This window comes from Diceros bicornis, chromosome 10, assembly GCF_020826845.1.
Source record: "Diceros bicornis minor isolate mBicDic1 chromosome 10, mDicBic1.mat.cur, whole genome shotgun sequence".
Lineage (NCBI taxonomy): Eukaryota > Metazoa > Chordata > Mammalia > Perissodactyla > Rhinocerotidae > Diceros > Diceros bicornis.
The window spans coordinates 29,189,363-29,207,494 of NC_080749.1; the positions used below are offsets into that span (position 1 = coordinate 29,189,363).

At 37.5% G+C, this 18,132-nt stretch overlaps 1 protein-coding gene and 1 long non-coding RNA gene across 4 annotated transcripts in view; one reads left to right on the forward strand and one right to left on the reverse strand.

Moving 5' to 3' along the window:
* LOC131410704 (uncharacterized) overlaps window positions 1-11,522 on the forward strand; it is a 145,559-nt gene extending 134,037 nt beyond the window's left edge. Inside the window, exons 3-4 of the long non-coding RNA XR_009221397.1 lie at window positions 9,208-9,322; window positions 10,859-11,522. This is a non-coding gene — a long non-coding RNA (uncharacterized LOC131410704). The remainder of the gene's footprint in view (window positions 1-9,207; window positions 9,323-10,858) is intronic.
* ZEB2 (zinc finger E-box binding homeobox 2) overlaps window positions 1-18,132 on the reverse strand; it is a 131,489-nt gene that overhangs the window by 82,060 nt on the left and 31,297 nt on the right. The window lies entirely within an intron of this gene.

Sequence of the window (18,132 nt, forward strand, 5' to 3'; positions counted from 1 at the left end):
TATTTTAATTGCAAACTTTCCAGCCACCTCTTACAGGTGATTCTGAAAGTTCATTATATAAACTAAACAGCTTAATCCAATACTTTGTTTCTTAAATCATACATACACCATCTTTGAAAGGTGCTATTTAATCTCTCCCTCAAAAGCTCATCAACTTTGTTAAGAAATTGCCTTACAGAGTAAAAATGTCTCTAGAACATGCATGCAGCTTAAACAAATATTCCAACTCGAGGGCAAATCATGTTAGAGACGTGGATAGGAATTTCCAGGATGAAGTTTTGCCTTGAATAGAGATCACATGAGAAGCATTTTGAAGTCATAACTTTATAGTGTAAGATGATCAAAGCCAAGTATTAATACTTTTTTATCAGCTCACCTTCTAAACAATATTTCAGTAGATTTCCTTTCACACAGTGATATTTGTAATAAATGTTCTGCCTTTGTTTTAAAGTCAGTCTGTAGAAAGATGACATCAGCTTAGCAAACAATAAAGTGCCTGTAATATTGTCTCCAGAGGGCTGTTACATTTACTTTGTAGCAGTAAAATTCAATTTTCAAAAAACACTACATGAATGATGTTAGGTTATTAACCCTATCACCGCCGTAAAAATATCATCATTGTGTGCAGAATGTAGGTCACTATCTAGAAGCCGTAAGTTGCTTTTTTGTTAAATAATCCATTTAAGCTTCTTTTCTCTCCTATAGCCTGGGTTGTATCCCTTCCTTTGGGGAAAAAATATTCCAGCATTTAGTCAGCAGGCTGGAACAAGACCCCTACACTTTTCATTCTGGGGCTCTTTTCCTTTGTCACCATCTATTTCTATTTACACCTCCCAGTTTTGAAGTAACCCTTTGCATTCACTTTTTCGCAAAGCCTGTTCTTGAATTAAAAATTAGTCCATCTTGTCAGGTTTTTCCAATAACAGAGTCATACCTCTCACATGTTGCAGTTCTAGGACAAAAAGAAAATAAGGATGTGTCTGTTTCAAAGCCTGAATCACTCTCTCATTTCAAGACCTTGAACACAAACACTTTATTTCTGGATCTGAATGTGTCTCACTTGCTATGCATGAGTAAAAACAGTATATACCTGAGAAAAGCGATGAAAATACTTCATGTTTCGAAAGAAGATTTATCGACAGCACATCAGCATGCAAAGAGTTAACAAGTTAAACTTCTACAAACCCCCACAGTAACTTTCCAAAAGCTGACAATAAGTAAAAGAAGTGCTGGTTATCCATTTTTTAAAGGGATGGGATTGGTTTTAGAAGAAAAGGAAAGAGGATCAAACACCTCAATGCAACAAAAGGTTGTGTCAGAAGGCCCTCAATCACAAACCTCCTTCAACAACAGATATTCCAACCTTCCAGCGCAGTTACCCGGGCAGCACAGCTAAAAAGTTCCATGACATGAAAAGAACAAAACCAAAGGGACAGAGGTAGTTATTGTCATGCACACTCCTCTCGCTCTCCTTTTTTTTTTTTTTTTTTTGGGTGGGGGGGTTGGGCTTTTCCCTCCCCCACGAAACTTTGCATAAGCTGTTAGAGAAAAGTGGTGGTGTGGCTGGCTGAAAAGAAATCCCCTATTTGTAAACCACCTCCTAGGTGGTGAGGTAGACCTCGTGGATTTTCTGTAAGAAGCACCTGGTGAATGGAGAGATCATCTATGTGAATACTTCAAAAGAGTCATCTGAAATTATAAGTACAATTATAGCCCTGTAAATATGGTCAATATTCCCTTGAAAATGCTTGGGGTTTTTTTTAATTGATGATGTTTTCTTCTCAGACAAATTCTGTCTTCAGTGCACAGTGGATGTAAGTTATTTGCATTTTCTGTGTTGAGTCTTAGAGGTATCTTAACAGCATGTACAAATTTTCCACTAAAATGTAAATTATTAACAAGTCAGAATTTTCATTTGTTTTATCTCCTGATGTGAGATCTAAATAAGTATGTAGAACACTTAAAATTCTTACCGTTTCTCTGCTTTCTGAGAAATAAATCTCATGCATATGGCACAATATATTTTCTTATACATAACATGCTTCCACTTAAAGGGAAAAAAACTAATTTGAGGTGGAATACTACATGTTTCCTGGAGATTTAGCTGTATATGCAAAGAGTAGTAACGCAAAAGAGCATCTAGTCATATTTTCATCAGCATCATCACCATCATCGTCATCTATAACATCATCTTCTTCATAATCATCCTGAAAAAGCATCATTTAAGTCTTTATCATTACCTGGCTTGATACTAGACATGTTCAATTAACCGCGTCCTTGATTTCTAATAAGCTACTGTTGGAACCAGATTAAAGAAACCCAGTTATGTTATCAAAATTTACATGTAAAGATAAAGGAGCACACAGTGTGAGAGTGACTGACGGAGGTAAAATATGGTAATAATAATAATAATAATGACAAACACTTAAAGGGTGCTTACTATGTGTCAGCAGTTTTCTACTTAAATTGTCTCTTCTATTCTTCACAATAATCCATTTTACAGATGAGGAAACTGAGGCACTGGATGTTAGGTAACTTGCCCAATGTCATAGGTAGCAAGTGGTAGAGCCTCAAGTTTTGGACCTGGGCATGCTCTCAACGACCACACTTTCCTATATCAGAATGGAAGGAAGGATTAATGAAAGCTACAAAGTTTCAGGATCTGCCATGTTGGGGTGCGTATCAGGAATTTGTATAGCATAGATGTGTTCCTGAAGCAATGAGAGAATGATTCAATAAAGAATAGATGAGCTTACCTTGGAAAAGAAAGAAAAAAGATGAAGCAATTAAGAGATAGTTGGATGAAGAGGTGAGACATAGAAAGAGAACATTACAACCCAGTCCAGAGAGCAGTCGGCAGTCTCCATGGAGCCCAAAGAAAATGATGCGCTGGTTACAGACACAGACAGAAAAAAGAAAGTTCATCAGTGGTGGTCAATTAAGCTGGGACTTGATACTGGCATGTGGATGGAGAGAGGGAAGAAGGCTGCAAATTCCCAGTGGCCCAAGTCCAAAGCCTAGAGTAAGACCACAACTATGAGGATAAAAAGGAAGGGGGTGGATTCAGGAAATGTTGGCAAAAAAAAAAGTGGCAACAGTTGGTAACAGACTGGATGTGGGGAGTGAGAAAGACAGTGGTGAGACAAAAATAACTCTGGGGTTCCCGGTTGGGAGGTCCATGATAGGGTGGTATTTCCCACTGCAGTGGAACACTGGGCAGATAGGGATGATGAGTAGCTTTTTGCCGTGTTATTTAATTTGCCGATGCCAGTGTCAGTAAGCTTTGAGGCCTCTTGTGGGAAGAGTGCTATGTGGTCCTAAAGCATGGCTGATTCACTGGTGAATACCTTGACCCTTTTAATAGAGGTCAGTAGTCTAGTAGCTGGAATATCAAGAGAGAGGCTGTCAGGTGTGTAGGAATCTGATGGGGGAGGCATGATATTAGATTGCTGGAGAACAGCATGTGCACATGAGAAATGCCAGGAAAATGATCTAGAAGGAGATGTGTAGGGTTGTTACAGAGGTGTAGGGAAACTTAACGTTATTTCTTTTAGTGTGGAGCAAAGGGAAATGGCCTAAGAAAATACTTCAGGCTAAGTCATGGCCAACACCTCATACTCTGGCTTCATCTGCTCCAGGTATAATAGCACAAAAGTTCATAGTTTAAACTCAGGCCAAGAAAGTTGCATTTTAAAAAAAAAAAATTAGGATGCATGTATATGTACAAAATGGTGTAGCATCATTCTTTCACTTACTGGGGTCACATGTTTCTCTAATGATTCATCCAGTTTTCCCAAGTACTGTTTCTGGGAGAGCAGAGTTTATCCATAAAATATCCCCCACAAAATTCTCCCCAGTGTCTCCCCCTGAGTTCACCAATGTTTACAAACAAGCAGCCTTATGAATAGTCTTGCCGGGGCAGTCGTGAACAGTGACCCTCCTTAATGCAGAGCACTGGGAAAGGAGGGTATTATTTCAGCTGGGAGAGGAGCAGAGCCCTGGGATGAGACTGATTGATTCAGACCAGATGGGTGGCCACACATAGGTGCGACAAAAATAGAAACACATTGCAGACATTCCAGGCACCGTCCTCTCCCTGTGGCCAAGAGGTGGGTCGACTGTGCTGCTTCCTTATCTACCTCCTAATGTGCTCTCCAATCAAAGAATGTTAATGATGCTAACTCTTCTCCTTCATGTTAGCAGCCTCTTGACATGGCATCAGACCTGAAGTTCCATTTAAAAAGTAAAATGACCGTTGTCCAGGTTTCCCTATAAGTAAAGCAAAAGCAAAGTATTTCATCTAGTGTCTAAATATGCTATCATTTTAATTTCCTTCTTCCACATGAAAACTAGCAGGCCAGAAACTTTCTCTGCCTCTTACCTCCCAGGAAAGAAGAGTATATTTATAAATGATACCAGTGTTGTAATCACTGATGAGAATTTAATTCATAGGGCCTACAAGAGTACTATATAATAACTGAAGATTATAACCCAGTTAGGCACTTTAAACATAGTTTCCTGAGCCCCAGGACTCTATTAGAAAAAGGTAGGACCTTACATTAGATAACCACAACTATCCATTTCTTTTGAGTCACCATTTAATGTTTAAGATTTCTTTTGGACTATTTTGATTCTCATTTCAATAAATTAGTGAATTTTGAATTTATAAGCTAAGGTAAGGGTTTATTATCTTGACAATGTTGAGAAAAAGAAATGCAACATTCTTATTACAAGAATTACTTTCTTACTTGAAAAGAAACTCAACAAACATGGGAAATTTTCTATCATTCAAAACTGAAGTGTAGAAATTATGCACCAATTTGAATATTTATCAAAATTAAAGGAAACTCCCAAAGCTTTTTGTAAAATAATATAAAACCTAGAGAAATGGTAAGCATTCACTAACAGCCCAGTGGCATTTAAACAAGTATGGAAGACGCTTTGTCATAGTAAGAGGAAGGTTTTCTCACCCTCTGCCTCAAATGTCCTTGCCCTGTTTTGTCCCAGCATGAAGTTTGAGTTTATACGTTCTCACAGAGGCCTGAAACTATTACCTACTTGTTATAAACCTTCTCAGATTTCACTGCTGTGGGTTAATCTGCAGTACTGACTGACATCCCTGGCTGTCTCTCAAACACACTACGAAGTTCACAGGGACCCACCACCTGAAAGGCAAGGCAGACGGTTGTTTTCGCTTTGACCTCTATTTGCAACTAAAAAAGTAATTCTTTAGATATAATTTTGAACCAATTACATATAGAGAGAATTATTATTTTAGTTTAAAAGTTGTATGTCTGGGTCACTTTTCTTTCCACAAATTGCTGGCCCGTTGCTGTCATGACACCTATCTGGAATTAAGATTCTTTGGAAGACTTTTCTCATAAAAGTACTTATTCATCTTTTGGGTCATAACAATTCCTAGAAGTAATGTACTAAGTGATAGACAGCTCTTGAATTTACTCTGCCAGTAGGCTGCCTCCTTAAAAAAAAAAAAAAATTCCTGTGCAGGTGGAGATTAGCATATGAAAAATGCTTTTAATTTTGTCCACTCTTGGACTTACCTATCTGTCAAACCCATACATGTAACAGCAGTTGGGTTCAACTTATCTCTCCTTTACCACCTCAGTAGCAGGTTTTAAATAGTCCCTGGGCTGTTAGTTATTTGTAAGCTGAGTTCATTTAACTCCCTTTCTCAAAACAAACCCAATAAAATGCAAAGACACCAAACCGCCAGTTCAGTTTCTGAATATCAGAAATAAAAATGATTATGTCCAAGAATCTGTGAAAATGACTTCCTTTTGACATAAGAAAATAAAATACCTCGTGCAAACGGTCGCTTGACAGCTACTTCACGAGATCTCTGTGGTTCCTTCAATGTAGAACCTCGTTTACATATTGATCCTTTGTAGTGATATTTTATATTGACTATTTTTTCTATTGCTTATCTTTTTCCTCTTGAGATCTAACCTGCCTAATTTTGCAGTTCTCATTTGCACCATTTGATTTGTGCAAACCACAGCTCCAAAGTCTTCACAGAATTAAGTGAAATGAGATGCCCCAGTGTTGGCCTGGCTGTGGATCTATTTTGGCTTTATGCTTCACTAAATGTCAGGATTCCCACAGGGCAATACCTGTCGTGAAGTGGGCCTCAAGGGGTTAACGTGGGCTGAATCTCAAAATAGACTTGCAGCTCAGCACACCTACTCTCTTATAAAGAATGAGCAGTAAATATGTGCATGCAAATTCTACTTCTATTAAAGGACACTTAAGGTATGTTGGAAAAGTAGAATGCTCTTTCTCATGATTCAGCCTAGAAGAAGATCAAGAACTCCGGGCACATTGCACTCTTCAAAGGGACTGAGCTGAGGGTAGCACCTGAAACAACTTTTCTCTTCCCACCTACAGCCCTGAGACTGGAACAGGAAGAAAGTTCTCATATGAAAATAAACTAGCTCAGTCTTCTTTCAATTAGCTTACTGCTCTATATTTTACTAGTTTTATTGTTTTACTAAGTTCCTGGGTATTCAGCTGTCACAATTCAGACGATGCTCCCAAAATGATTTCATATATTGAAAGTAAAAATTCTTTACTATGTTAATCGGATGTCTTAATGAATGGGCAGCCATCGGCGGGTTCAGTATGTCATATATTGCCTACTCATTTCACACTGCCTTTACATAATCAAAATTCTCCTGTTTTGGACAGTAAGAGGTGAGTGGACAACAGCCAAATGCAACTTTCAAATTTAATCTACTCTGGTCATTTAAAAACGTTCACGGGGCAATGAAACAAAATTTATATATTATCTGCTATCTCAGATAAATATTGGTCTTATTAATAAACTGTCTGGTAGATGTATGAAATCTGTTCATTCTCCTATTGATGTTTTACTGGCCATAAGAGTTAAGGCCCTACTCTATTTTAAATTTAACTCTATGAAAATGGGCAGTACCCAAGAAAATGCTAGCACAATTCCAGATAAAATATACTGTTGTGAGGCTGAAAAGTGCATGCAAAGCAAGCTGCATTATTAGAATGTTTAAATATTAATTATACCGCTGTGTAGTAAAGATGATCAAGTATGAGTGTCAACTAACTTTCTGAAAGCTGCAACATTTACTTTCATCTAAACTTCCTTTGTTAAACCAAAACTAAAAGCCCAGCAAGTTTAGTCTGCTTGAGTGTGTTTATTTTTATTGGTTTCTGCATAATTTTTTTTCTACCATAAACCAACTTTAACCCCTTTTCTGTAATCTCTGCCCGTATAACTCCAATAGCACATCATAAAATTCCTATAATTCTTCAAAGCCACGGAGTTGGAAAGGAAAGGCTTGGGCATTTTGTAGCAAACGCCAGCTACAAGCTTCAGCCAATTACATTTAACTCTTACAAACCTTTTTTGTGTGTGTGGATAAACTTACAGATTTATGCTGTGTGGTCACTTTCATTTCCATTGTAAGCATTCTTCAGTTACTTTTGAATCTGCAGCCAGTTCCATTTTGTGAAGAATATTGTGGTGGAGGTAGAAGCTAGCTCTAATAGCTGAGGTGTCTAGGCTGACAGATGGGGAGACAGATGTACAGAGCCATGTAAAATCAGAGAGACTTCTTACCTTATGCAGAAGCCTTTGCTGATGGAGATGAGGTGGCCTGAAAAGTGGACATTAAATGAACTCTGGTGATGGAGGAGTTAAGCAGAACCACTGCCACTTTCTCCCTTGTTTCTTTTCCTAGCATCTATTGCTCTCTTAGATTCTAAAACAGCTCTTAGAATCAGGCAGAAGAATCACTTTGAGATTCTTAAGAAGAGACAAAGGAAGAGCATGCGTGCGGAGAGAGACGCTCGGGTTTCATCCCGTCACCCATGGATGCCCAGCCAGGGTTTCCCACCTGAGACAGATTGCGACGCATGTTCGGCTCACTCATGCACAAGAAGCAATACACAAGTTCAGTGTAAAGCCACTTTAAAAGCTCATCGGGTGCATACTTTACTTGTACAAAATACCTTATTCATGATGGAGCAGTGAGGGCCTAGGTAATTACTTGAATCAAGGTGGCCTCAGAAGTGTTTAAATCTACAAGGACACTTAGAGCATGAATAATGCAAAATAATTTGCATCTAAATTTTTTAAGTGTTCTTTATTCAAAAACTAAAATGCAGTTCCGATTAAAGTTTGATGAGTGAAAGCTGAGCACTTCGCACCCACAGTGAAATGTCTCCTATATGTAGAAATTATTTCAGACAGTGGTGACGGGACAAAAGAGTTTTTGGTTTTTGTTTTTTGTTTTTTTTTTTTAAATTTAAGTTGTGATTAAGTTGTGCTCCTTTTAGGCCTAACTTTCTTTGGGTTTTGTGGTGGCTACCAAGGTAATTTCTGAGCTTGCTTATCAGAGACAAGTCCAAATTTCAATCCAGCCCCTTAGGAAACAAAATGAAAATACCTACTTTCTTAGATCCAGTAATCTGCCAAACAAAATAACATTTGCATTCAAAGCTAATGCAATGCAACTTTCTTTCTTTTTCTCTCCCCTAAATATTTTTATTCAAATTATTCTTCTTTTTGAATCGCTAGACATAAAATATCTGTTATTGCAAAAGATTAGAATACCTCATTTTGTTTCCTTGTAATTATATTTATACTGCTGTGTGCATATACATTATTCAACACGTCATTGGCAAATTTTCAGTGAAAAGCTAAGCATTGTCAACATCAACCCATTTTTTTTAGGGAAACAAGATTGAAAAGCTGAAAATCAATTAAGAACCCAAAAACAACTTTGTTACAATAACATATCAAAATGTTTATTATCACCTTAGAATAGCTTTTCTTCATCTAGTTTTCTATAGTTGAACATTTTGAAGATTATTTCCAAGGAGTGCTATAGTACGATTGAATTACAACATTTCCTATTTATAAGTGTTTTTGTCAGGGGTTAAAAAAGGGGAAATAAATCATAGTTTAAAAATAATTTTTAACCTTTATTTTGCTAAATTTCTACAATCTATTATCACTTGGGCTGCATAACCAGTCCTGGAATTTCCCATTGTTTGCATTTCATTTAATTTTGTGAACATTTGAGAAACCACAATTCAAGAAACTGCCTGTTCCTGGATCTTTTTGCCATGTGGTGGGAAACTCTCCTGGCCCTTCTCTTCTACCTGAGATAAAAATAAAGGTCAATTAGAAAACAGGCCTTTCTTGTCTAGTTCACAGGCATCCTTCATGGCTGTGTGGAGGTGGACAGCTGGAACGCAGGTAGGAAAGGCCGTGCAAGTCCTACCAGGCTAGCAGTAGACCTGACCTTCCAAGTGAATTTTCAAGGTAGGCCACTCTGCAATCCGCAGCACCTAAACTTTAAAGGCCTTGCACAGGGAAATTATTTTCCTGCTCCTCGCCCTTATAAAGTATAAAGACTCCCAATTTATTGCATGCTCCAAAGCAGGCTTCTACTTTATTGGAATTTTAGATGAGTGTGTTTGCCACGCTCTTGGTGAGTGGGTATGCTGGTTTTTTTTTTTTTTTTGAATTTTGAACAATGAAAACATTTTTAAACTCATTGAACAAAGATTTCCCCAGCAACAGACCCCCTGCTCAGCAGGTCACCTATCTTTGCGACAGTTTTTCTTTTCCCACGCTAACCCCAGGGCTCATTTGCATAAGGTCTCTGTTGTGACAATTAGTTTCAGGTGAGCTGATTTCTATGCAGCTAGCCCAAGACGATGCACAAGCCCTGGGCCTCCCTGATCCTGGTCCTAATTGCGACTGACTGGCACCAGACACAATCATCCTCTTGATTCAGCAAATTGTCCTGCTAGTAGCTTGTTGTGACCCCGCAAAGCACAAATCATATCATGTCAGTCCAGCCTAGTAAACAACGAATAAAATACACTCTGAAGGAGCATAATAATGTCTTTTCCATATTTTAGGCATAGTTGACTAAATGAATGCAAATGAAAACGATAGTGTTTTAATTTTCTTTTTCTTTGGTTGGGAGTGGTATTGTGGCTTCCCATACAAACTTTTTCAGAAAATGAGAAATTGCCCCCATTTTTAAATTCCATGGCTCTATAGCCCTGTCACCTGGGAGAAAGTCCCCAGGTAAAATAACTGACTGCTTTCAAATTTCTCTTAGCTTTGTTGTTGTGGAAATAAGTAATATGCTCTTTCATCATCTCTGAAGCTACAGGGTACATCAATATGCACATTAGCAGAGTTCCCAGTAGTCCCTACTAGACAGAAAAGCATTGGGAGCCAATGAAATTTCACATCTCTGCATAGCAACCCAAGTTAAGGAAGAACTTTTCTTAATTCTAGGAAGCAAGGGCAGGAGGAGAAGAGGAGTGACTTCGCATTAAGAGAATGTTTAAGGACAATAATTGTTCTTGAAATATTGCCTCCTCCTCACTCTGTCTGCAATTCTGAATCTAACTGTATTATGCTCCATGTCTTAGGAATTCCTTCTGCCCTGATAGTCAGGAATTCTGACTGCTATCCTGTCATCTTCCTTAGCCACCTACTTGTCATCTCTATTTTCTCTATCTGCCAAAGGTAAAAAATAAATAAATAAATTACAAGGCCAATGAATGTTCCAAAAGCCGTTTGGCTATTTTTCCTAATCCTGTAAAATAGGTATTGTCATCACGATGGCACTGCTTTACTGTTCTTCAGGTGGTTGTATATGAGCATTTGTTTTTGTGATATGAAAGATGTATCCATTTATATCCTGTCTAGAACTGAAAAAGTTTTTCAGACAGATAGCTACTTTTGAGAATTTTGGATCTTATTTCAAACTGGTTTCTAGCAAATACAGGATTGCCTGTTAGTATTACAACACATTGATTTTGTTTTTCTTTTCAGGCACTTACTGAGGTGAAGGTCTTGGAAGGGGGTCAGGGATTACGGAGGGAAACAGAAGAAAGAAGAGAAAGAAGAGGAAAGGAGGAAGGGAAGATGGAAAAGAGATGAGATTAAAGTTAGTATTGAAGAGAACTACTTTAGGTTCCTAGGAAAAGATTTTTGCATTCATAGCAGAGGTATTGTCTACCCACCCCCAGATAAGCTAATCCTCTGTGTGGCCCTTACTTCCTGTGTTCCCTGGGGATACACAGTCCACTCCCAAGGGGCACATACTGCACATGGCCTGACCACATCATCCAGGGTGTGACTGGAAGGACACAGTACTAATTTCCTCCTATTTCTTATATCTATTATGATTTTTACCCCGTTTTTACAGTGACATGGAAATTGTATTAACAAAGGCTTTACATTAATTCAATTAAAGAGGGAGACTAGAAATAGTTAGGGGAGAGAAGGCTTCTAAATTCTAGAGCCCCGTGGGGTACACTTTTAGACCATTTAGAGCAAGAAAGTATTCGAATCCTGATAAATGAGTATATAGTTTCAAGGTAAAGAATTGTTGAGGGATCTAGACTATTTGATTATAAAATATAATCTACAAATTGTAAAGACCTCTGACATGAAAAATCTGTAAACCAAACTAAAAACTCAAGAGATCTTCAGTATAAGCAATGTAAATTAATATCTAGAATATGTCTTGCCATAAATATTTGGACATAATTCCCACTTTACATAAATTATGAATTTATTGAAAGAACAGCTTTAAAAATGGTTATGACCTCTGGCCCCATTCTCACACCTGCCTGCAGCACTCACATCCTTCAGATAGAGAGATAACCAGCAGGGTCACCTCACCTTTCGGGAAACTTTAAAAAGTAAAAAAATTGCTTATTCTTATAAAGTCCTTTTCCATGTGAAGCGGTTATAATAGTAGGATATTTTCATATGAATAAGTGAAATAAGGTCGGATACCCAGTTATGGAAGAGAAACCAATACCCTTATGTTTAAATGAATAATTTAGATACAAGGCCTCATTCCTACTTTCAATACTTTTAGTACCATAACTTTGATTGGCTGTTTTCTCTTTTCCCACTTTCTCCTTCTTCAGCTTCTCTTTTTGCAGAGCTGAGCCTCTTCCTCTGTCACCATGGGGGCTCAGTCCCCTCCCAGCACAACTTGAGGTTCCTCTCTCTCTCTTTTTTTTTTTTTTTTTTTTGATGCTTCATGAATGGCTTCCTTTTCTACATCGTTGCAGTTTGCTGTCGTACCAGTCGTGTCCTTCCTGACTCATGTCATTTTCCACCTCCACCTACCATGGCTTCTCACCTCATTCTACTTTCCACACATGCCTTTTTTCCCTTTAATATCATTTCTCTTCCTACCTCTTGAAATCCAAAGATTTCTCTAATTTCTATTCTTTGCTTCTAACCATGTTAATCGCCTCTCTTACAATCCAAATTTGTTGATCCTGTCTTCACAGAGCTTTGTGATTAAAATTTATTTACCTTTCAGCTTCTGATCCTAAAAACATCCCTTTCCATGTTCCCATTTTTACCAGCTTCCCCTCTCCTCAAGTCTGCTCAGATTTCTGGCTTAGAGGTTTTTATTCCACACTTCCTAATTGTTGCTTCCTCTCAAGTATTTCCCATTTCTCTCCTACCTCTGTCCTAAAGGGTTTCACTTCTTAAATCACTATGCAGTCTTCTTTTATTTTTCCTTATATTTCTTCTCATTTCTCTATAATCTCTTTTTTCAGGGGTTCTATCTTCCACTTCATTACTTTACAGTTAAACTCTCTGCCCTGACTTTATTCTTCCATAGACTTCTACCTGCCTAGTTTATGACTTTTTTGCCCTTTCTCTATCTCACTGTAGCATTATTTCATTGTAAAACTTTAATCTTAAATTATTCCCTATGCTATCCATGAATTGTATTTTTATACATGTGTTAGCTTCCCTTAATAAAAATACAACATTCACTTAAGAATAGCTACCAAAAAAGATTCTTCATTCAACTTAGAAAACAGTGAGACAATTTGTTGTTCATGAGAGAAAAAAACTCTTTGTTCAGGTAAGATGTCTGTCTATCTGTCTGTCTGTCTGTCTATCTACCTACCTACCTATCTACCTATCTGTCTATCTCGTAAGTCCCTGGAAACATAGCTATTCCATGGAAAAAGAGTGAATGTGAAGTCAGAAGCTGTAGGTTTGAATCCTGGCTCTTTCACATATTAAGTAAGTAGGCCAATTTTCCAGTAGTTATCTGATTTTTCTGAGTCTCAGACTGCTTGTTTGTGTTAAATACCTTCTCCGTCTACCTCCTAGAATTATTGTGAAGATCAAATGAGATATTTCTGCCACAGCACTTTGTACAATATTAAACACTCCATAACCATTAGTTACAAATGTCCTTTGTGTTTAAACTGGACATATCTGGAAATAGGGTTTATAAAAGTATGACTTTCTAAATCGATGTAATTTCTTTACTTTTGATGAAGACCAAATAGATCCTAGGCCAACATAATTTGCTTGCAATTATATGAACAGAAAAAGTTCATGAACCCAATATTCAAATAGAAGATTTAAGATGTTAGTTTAGTGGGAGATGTGAAAAAATGGTATGTTAACTGAAGGGGCCTATATTATTTGCTTTGAGTTTTAAAAAATCTATTGGGGGATAATTTAGAAAATACTTATATAGCTTGCTGGGTAGACAACAGTCAGAGGCCAAAACTTTCCTGTGACTACCTTAAAGGCCACCTTTACTAAGCTACACCTGCCTCTCATCATTAGATTTCAAAGTAAGTGTTTGTTCCAAATGGGGCTGATTTATTTGACCTAAAATATTTCCAACTTTTATGTTATGCTTATTGTATAGACAATTACCTTAGTATTCTGCTGTGGATGTAGAAACCATCGTATAAGGATTCAGTACATTTTGTGTAGTGAAGTAAATCATATTTGGAATTAATAGAACTAGAAGCGGGAAGGAGCCTTGGAGAGGATCAAGGTGACATATTCAAATGTCTACATGGACCAAGCAGGTGAGGGAGATCGGCTGATCCTTCTAACGGGGATCCAGATTAATTCCCTCATTGTCTTTCCATGTAGCTGTGTGGGCCAGAGACATCAGATCTTGTGAGTTCTCCAGAGGAGCTAGAAATCTGGATTGTTGAGTGAAATTGTCTAATTTTTAAACATTGGCAACCAATTCGAATGTGTTTAAAATATTTTGTGAGCCAAACCAAATACATCTGTCAGCCACCAGTTTGCAACCTCTGTCCAATCCCTACATTTGACAACTAGGGACATAAGGCCCAGCGAGGTTAAGGGATGTGCCACGGCCACACTGAGATTGGATGGCAGGGCTGGGAGGGCCAGAAGTTCAAGTTTCCTGAACCGAGTCCAGGACCCTCTTCGTTATACGAGGTTGTGATCCCAGAACTCCACAGATCAATTGGCTTGCTAGAATGGAAACTAGTAGAAGACGTGGCCTAATCAGGAATGGCTCCTTCTATACTTTTCCCACCCCAAACTCTTCCTGATTGCCATTACTACTGCTTGAGAAGTTAAACGTGGTGAAGGTAGATACTGACAAGGGGGCCAGGAACGTAGGCCTTTTAATTTCTTCTTGGCAACTCTCCTGTCATCTCCTCCACGGACTCTCTACCATTGACTCTTCCTTCTCACCACCCTCCCTACCATGCCAAGACAGGCTTCCCTTAGGAATGGAACTGGAGTAGGAACCCGCTTACTGCCAGGCTGATATCAATACCAAGTGAAGCATTTTCTGAGCCCTCTGCCCAGCCCATACGGGAATTATGAAAAGCAACTGTCCAGTCTTTCTAAAAACCACAGAAGCAGTAAAACCAGAGTCTTGAGTTGAGAACACATGGCTCGATAGTCCACTAACTCACCACATAGGCACACTGGATTTTCTGATTCTAGCCCATTTCACTCTTGGCGTATACAACAACTGTAACCTGACACTTCAGAGTAGAGAATCATTTAGCCTAAAAATAAGATATCCTTTCAGATTTGATCTTAGGAGAAAACTAACAACAACAACAACAAAAGAATTAATGTTCAAAACAGAATCCTGTCCCTGATTTGTAGTCAGAAGTCTGGGGTTCGAATCCTGATTCTGCCAGCTCTGTTTCAATTCCTACCCAGTGAGGGAAACCTAATGGTGAAAATAGTTGAATTCTCTGGTTTCTTCCAAGTTCTAAAAATATATGAATGCTCTCTAGGGAAAATATTTTGGAAAATTAAATACAAATGTCAGATTATGCAATGATTTTAAAATAGAAAAGGACGTATAGATAAGTGCTAATTAGTATTATCATTTAATTCCAAATATTTGAAAATTGGGTTGGGGCATTTTCAGAATCAAATAATCTGCTAGGATCCTTTCTGTTGTTGTCTTTTGAAATAGGTTTGGACTATATGAATATGTATCCTCGCTTACCTATGCCAGTGTTTGGATAAATAGAAAAAATTTAAATACTTAGAAGACTAATCAGTTGAGGTATTCCTTTATGATGTAAACTGTTTCAAGAAACCATAAAATCAGTTATCTAACACTGCCTTCTCTCTTCTTTTCCTTTTCTTCTTAGCTTAAGATAGTAAAAAGAAATCAATTCAAACCCTCCCCCACGAAAAGGAAAAAAATATTTTTGAGTCAGTATTATTTTCCAGAACCTCTGAGTTTTTAGGCTTTAATTTGTCTTATATGCTCACTGACATATATCTTCACCTTATGATGTAAGTGGCACTCCAGATGAGCCTAGAAGTCTGACTGCAAAGTTTGAGGTACCCTACCTGAGTTTACAAAACTTTTATAGTTGGCTCAAAAGGACTCTTCGAAAAAAAACCCACAAACACAAACAATAAAAAAACACCTTGGGGCCGGCCTGGTGGTATAGTGGTTAAGTTCACACGCTCTGCTTCCGCAGCCCACAGTTCGCAGGTTTGGATCCCGGGTGCAGACCTATGCGCTGCTTATCAAGCCATGCTATGGCAGGCGTCCCACATAAAATACAGGAAGATGGGCACAGATGTTAGCTCAGGGCCAATCTTCCTCAGCAAAAAAAAAAAAAAACAGGATTGGCAACAGATGTTATCTCAGAGGCTAATCTTCCTCACCAAAAAAAAAACAAACACACACACACACACACACACAAAAACCTTTTCTTGAAAAGACTCCTTTATTGTATTTATATCTCTCCTCTGACTAAACCTTTCACACTATCTTAAAAATGTAGATTTTTACCTTTTTTTGGTCTACATGAAAAATAGGTGTTTCAATAAGCATGGAGAAAGAAAATGTCAAATGAGATATTAAAAGTTTTTTTTGAAAGAAAGAATAGAATGTATTTTTCTCAATTGCATTTTTATAGAATAAAACGATAGCCATTCTAATGGAACTCGGCAATTAATTTTATCCACTCATTTCCATGTGTATTCTTTTTGAAACTAAAACTACCTTGATCATGGTTTTGATTACAAATCCCCAAAACAATTATGGAAATGATCTTTAATATAATAATATATTTTACTGAACATCTCAGCTTTTTCACTCCAGCAACTGAAACAGAGACAATTCTTTGCATGTTGAAATGTGTAATTATCATGTATCCAAAAGGGAGGGTGTAATTTTCACATCTGATTACAAGGGAAGGGTGTAAGGGAAGCTGCCTCGGGAAACTTACACTTGTTTACAAAGAGCACTACCTTTGATATTAAAAACTCAACACATGCAAAACACTGAGAGAAATCAAGATTAACATGCACAAAACTAAACAAAAACCTAAGTATTTTTCTTGGCCGTACTACAAAAATAAAGTCAGTTCTTCTGAACTTGCATTGGTCGACCTATTTCTGGTGATTTTCAGACAAACGTTATTTTGCAGGCTTGCTGGTGCATGTGTATTAAAGGTTAGGAAGCTCAAGCACTAGACTCGATTTAAAAGGAAACTTCAAATTCTTATTATGCTTCTAAACCCACGTGGTCAGTTTAAACTAGAGAACGATGTTCATCTCAACAGAACACACTTTCCTAAGTATAATCATTGCTTGCAAGATATGTATTTTTGATGTTTTTATCTCCCTGCTTTTTTTTTTTAACTTCTGATTTACCTTTGATAAGATTAACTTCTGCTCATGTGAACTTATGTTTTGGACATGTAGGAAGAGATAATATCAAAGAAAGTCAGAGAAGTGATGGCAGCTATCACTTAGCAAGAAGATTAAAGATAGATACAAGGTCACACAACAGGTAGAAAAAAGAAACTGCCCTAACAGCCAACACATTCTAGGAACAATTTTTTGTGGTATATATTATGATTGCTAAGTGATTGTGGTAGATTTTTGAAAAGCGTTAAAAGATTGACCCTGAATATTAAGTATACTTAACATCCCATAAAACAGGCAGAAAGGAAAATAAAAAGGAGAAAAAGGAAAAGTTAAGAAATCAATTTAGAAATAGAAGATAAAAACTTTTTCATAGGAAAAGGAATCCACTATAACATATTTAGTTATCTATTTCCCTTTACAATGATATAGAAAGCAATGAATTTGTTAGAAAGGCTAGTAAGTTATATAGGTTTTCAAATGCAGTACTAAAGGAAGGCTGATTTTTGGTATACTTCAGAAATCAGGGTATTTTTTTTGGTCATTTGCCAAATCAAACTTGACAAGCAAGAAGTTTAAAAAAGGATACAAGCTACCAAGTGATTAAGATTTAAGAATAATTACAATTAAATAAAGTTATTCTGTGAAAAAGAACTAGGCTGTTCATTCCTGAATTGACATTGCCTAAAGCATTTCAGTGATAGTCGGAACTTAACTTTTTTATAAGATCTTTGCTTTTCTTTTTTATATAGGATTTCACTGGGAGTCTTACATTCTGCTTTCTAATAAATCAAAAAGCAAAACACCTGACATAAATCTCCCTCCTCTTCTACATCAGTGGATGTGCCTGCGTCCTTGCCTGAGTGTATGGGTGGGAGATGACATGGGTGTGTCTGGAAGGAGAGGAGGTTTACAGGAGAATTGCAGTTTCGAGGTAGTTTAGAGGCCCACGCACCACAACACATCCGTGTCCGCAGCATACCAATCAATGCTTAGTGCACAGCACATTTTTCACTGTGTTGTTAGACTACATTTGTTTATATTTTGCACAATTTTAATTTAACCATATTGATCAAACTGAACGCTCAATAAGACCCTAGGCACCTTAGGCTTATTAAAATTAGTCAACGTGAAGCAAGGAA